General features: G+C 40.9%; 1 long non-coding RNA gene across 1 annotated transcript in view; it reads left to right on the forward strand.

Moving 5' to 3' along the window:
* The first annotated feature begins 888 nt into the window (after nt 1–888).
* LOC113953593 overlaps nt 889–4,761 on the forward strand; it is a 12,118-nt gene continuing 8,245 nt past the window's right edge. Inside the window, exon 1 of the long non-coding RNA XR_003529930.1 lies at nt 889–947. This is a non-coding gene — a long non-coding RNA (uncharacterized LOC113953593). The remainder of the gene's footprint in view (nt 948–4,761) is intronic.

Here is a 4,761-nt window from a genome sequence, read left to right on the forward strand (position 1 = left end):
TGGTCCATCACAAAAAGCTTTTGGAGCAGATGACCCCGTGCAAAAGTACAAACAGGACAGGATTGAGTGAGGGCAGCATGTTTCTTCTGGGGCTGAAGCAGCTCTAACTAGACACTGGCTCTTCATATTTGGGTTTGGGGGAATTCTTCTGAAGCTGGCCACTGTTAGCCATTGTGGCCCAAAGGCATGACATTGTTTCATGAGTCATTACACCACTGTGGATTGGTTATGTTCTCCTCTGCAGGCAGAATTTTGGGTGGGTTGTCTACTCTGAAGTCAGTTGTGAGCCAGATCTCACCTCCAGAAGCAGTGGAAAGTGCTTGTCATTTGCTGCTTCTTGCTGATCTTTGTGGGCTTGGCACACAGAAAGATACACCAACACGTGTGGTTGTATAAGGTCACCATGCCCTGTTGGAAGAAGTAGGATATTGCAGGCTTATGGGGTGAGGCAGTACGGCTGAGCAGTACATTCCTCTGCACAGAACAAGGTTGGTCTAAATGTCTAGGAGATAAAATCTACCAAATCCCTTCTAAATAAAGGTGTTGAGCTATGACAGTACTTAACATGACACACACACAAAAAAATCCCCATGAACACATATGTCAAGAAGACAAAAATTATGCCTGCCATGGGCTGCGGATGAAGCTTCAGATCCTGTATTTCTTTTTTTTTTTTGGGTTCCACCATGAACTGAGTTATACCATGTCACAATGATTAGCTTACTGTCCTCATTTAGCTCTCCAATGAGGTGTGAATAGTTTAACACTGATGCACAGTCCATTTTCACTGGTGTTTCATCTGCATTTCATCATGCTGGGAGAAATGAGTCTTTGGGCATTTCTGAGGACTGCTGTGAAGAGGATAGACGTTTCCTCATCGTTTTGTCATGATATGTGATGGGGTTCCTCTGTCGGGCAGTGTCAAACCAATTTGGAGGGCTCTTGGAGTAAGTACGAAAGAAACATGCTGTGTTCTTGTTGTTCAGAAATTTCTTCCTGATTCTGGCACAGCCAGGGATATGTGAGCCTGAGTGTAGTTTATGTGATGGGTGCACAGAAGCAGTCAAGTAAGTCAGGAAAGAAAAACCCTTTTATAATTTTCCTTTTCACACATACTGAAAGAAAAGGAGACAGATTTGTCTCTCAAACTATTTTTACATTGTTCTGGTATCAATACAGTGAACCCCAGAGAGGAATATCAGAGGTAACTGTCATTAGCAGATATCATCTTGACAAGACAAACAGAACCTACAAACCTTCTTGTGATTCAAAAACTACTGTCCCTGGATGCCTGACTTTAACTGTTTTGGGCAAGAATTTTACAAATATACACTCTGATCAGGGTTGGAGTATACCATCCTGTCTTGTTTGTACCACGTGAGCTGCCCTTTTGCCTTTAGTTCTTTGACAGAGTGACTGGTGCTATTAAGTGACAATAGGTTGCTATTAAGTGACAATAGGTCTCTGCAAAGCAAGCACCTTAAACTTAATTTTATCTGAAAATTGACTATAGCTTAATTTAGAGGAAAAATAAAAGGGTCAGCTTGCATTCTTTAAACAAGTCGATGTGCTCCTGCAGTGCTGCCTCTGTTCTCCTTTCAGAACGTCTCCTATTCTTTGCTTGTCCTTTAGGAGAGTTTCCCATTCTTGAAACTCTATCCTTTCTGAGACTAATGCAGTTCAAGGAAGTTTTAACACAAAGCTTACCTTCATCTCAGACCATACACATAGAACATAACTGTCATAGGTGATTCTATCCTGCTTCTGAAAAACTGTGCTGGAATGAGACACTCTTGCTGAAGAGGGTATTAAAGAAGAGTATTGCAAAACTTCAAACTACTGTAAGCCCTGAGTATATCACAAGTTGCCATAGTAAATCTACTGCAAGAGAACAGTAAGTGTCCACATGTACCTCTTCACTGATTACCATTGTTTTTTACATGAGAAAATGTGCATGTTGTATGGGCTGCAAATGTACATTACTCAAAATTCTTGCAGTCCTTGCTTAATCCAGTTAGAGGGACTTGGGTACCCCATGTGTCTGCTGGCCCCCAGCAGACCTCCTGGCAGGTGATGTGGCTCTGTTTTCCCTTAAGAATTCCACAGAAACATGTGCTGTGTAACATAATACTGCACTGTTCCCTCTCCAAGTCTACAAATTGCTGTTGTGAGGAAAAAAAGTTGCTATTATCACAGTTTAATGCTACTTAATATATTAGTTACTGGTTAAGGCATTTATTAACTGAGTTAAAAGGGGAGACACATTATTCCAATGGAAATCAGGACTGATCTGATAAATTAAGGCACTCGCCCATTCCCACCTTGCATGTATAACCTCATATACATCTCTCTTAAAATTACAGAGATTTCAGGAGTTCTGGTGTGTATTCAAACCCATTGAAACAATGAAGGCTAGCCTTAGGGTGAGACTTGAATCTAGGAGGAATGGAAATCTTTAACCATTGCTTAGGTCATGGAAAAAGATCAAGCTTGCAGCTCTCAGATATCTGTCCTGTGTGCACAACAACTGCATACCTCCTAAGCCTCTGTCCCCTCCTCCTTCCCCAAGCTACAGCAGTGCAGGCAGTTCCCAGACCTTGATTCCTGATATGCCAACACATGTTGGCAGAGCTTCACTTTGCACAAATTTAAATTTCCCTTGGGAGCAGGTTTCACTGGTCTGAGAAAGTAACAGACTGTTCTCTACTTCCGTCTTCTAGATCTGAGTATATACCCCTCCTTTATCCTGTACATTTGGTCTGACATTATATATATATGTGTATGTGTGCGTGTGTGTGTGTATGTATATATATATGAGATGCAGATTAATTTCAGAGCCACCCTTTGTCCAAGTGCCCATACATTTATAATGTCATGTTTGTCTTCAAGCTTTGGAAAAAGAATGATAAAAATACTAAAAGTAGCAAGTGTTTTCATCTGGATATTTGTGTCTGATACCTGGGGGAATCCAGTGGTGTGTTAGACTTTTGCTTTTCCAGGTTTGGAAATCTGTGCTTCGTGTGTACATTAACAGGAAGTACATATGTACAATAGCTGCAGAAACATATGTACAATAGCGTGAGATGTGGTACCTTGTACTGTACCTGGTCAGAACTTACTTCCAGTTGATCCTGTCCTTATCCTACGACCAGCCCTTACACTATACAAGGAAGAGTATGCAAAGGTTAAGTGCCAACTTTAGTCAGGAATGCCCTCCTCCCCTCAGCTGTCAGTGCTCTGACAATCTTCTTAGGCCTTTCATGTCTTTAAAGTATATTAGGGAAGTATTTCATTAAAATGCTGCTATTTCTTAGTGGCAATGTGCATGCAAAAGGAAATTAAGAATAGTTGGATTTGGTTTTACTGCTTCTGGAGACTCTACCTAAAGGCAGTGCATCATTAACTTCTATTTCCACATACTCGGCATCGCTTTTTTCAAGATCAGATCAGTAACACAGTAATGAGGCAGTTTAATAGGTAGCTGGAAAAGGAGAGCTGGGTTAGAGCACAGTTCTATTTAGAAAATACCCCTGTGCAACTGTGGCAATGTTTTATAGCACAGTGTGAAGCTAAAGTTCACAACCACGTAGTCATGGTTTTACTCATAGGAGAAGAGGGTAGGTTACAAAAGGGAGGGCTACAATGAGGAAGAAGTGCAATGAGGAAGAAATGCACTTGCTCCTGGAAAATTTACAGCTGCCTCAAATGAAGCACTCAGTAATGTCAACGGAGTTAGTTTTTGAAAAATGTAAATTAAGTGACTTCACAAATATGGGTAGTTAAAATAAGGTATAAGCAAAAGTCTTATTCCACTTTCAAAGGTCTTGTGGCCAGGCACAAATCAGTCAATACTTAAAAAGTGAATGAGTAGGGCAGTAAGGTAAGAGACTGTTTTGAAACCAGGCCCTGATGAGCAGCTCCCATGCCCGCATTTTGCTTAGGCTGTATGAGATTCAGTTGGTGCAATGCCTCTTCCTTACTCTTGTGCTTCAAGGGCATGAAGGAAGGTATAGGCAAGGGAAAACATTGTCAGATAAAATCTCACAGGATTGGAGCTGAGAGAGGAGCCGTACTCTTTGTGCCACTCGGCCTCAATTCTACACAGCCATCAGCTGAACTCACCAACCTCTGTGTGCACTCAGAGCTCAGATAAAGTACAGTGAGTGTTTGTACTGGAGCACAGCACAGAAGTTGGTGGACAGCTTTTCTTTTTTTTTTCTGTTTTTGTTTTGTTGTTTTTTGGTTTTGGCAGATTTTGTTGGTTGGGGTTTGTTTATTTAGTTTTTTTGGGGTTGTTTTTCTAATTTTAACCATTAATATCTCCAACATTTTTTTAGAACTAGCATGTCAGCAAACAGGTGCTTGTTTAGATCCTGATGAGCAACTAGCAACCAAATGTGTCCCCAAAAGTGTATCCATTCCTATTGCTTTACCTTTTTCCTAAGGGTCTGTAAAATGTCGCCATTTGCAAAGTTAACTTAAGACTGTTATTAAAAAGGAAGAGCTATATCATCAACCTCGTGGTCCTTCTTGGAATCTGACTACGATTTCCTGGTTCAAATTCATTATTGGGAATAGTTTCATAGATTGCAATGGGTCTGAGTCTGTCACAGCTGTTCAGACTTCACAAGCATATTTGAATCTGGCCCATGATGATTCCACCTTTTCTATAGATCAGCCTGGTAGAGAGACTTTGTATACTTTTAGCTTTGCCAAGCACTTCAAGCTTCCTTGGATATACTGTGAAAAAATTGTTCAGGC

This window comes from Corapipo altera, unplaced genomic scaffold (assembly GCF_003945725.1).
Source record: "Corapipo altera isolate COAL_440 unplaced genomic scaffold, ASM394572v1 61281, whole genome shotgun sequence".
Lineage (NCBI taxonomy): Eukaryota > Metazoa > Chordata > Aves > Passeriformes > Pipridae > Corapipo > Corapipo altera.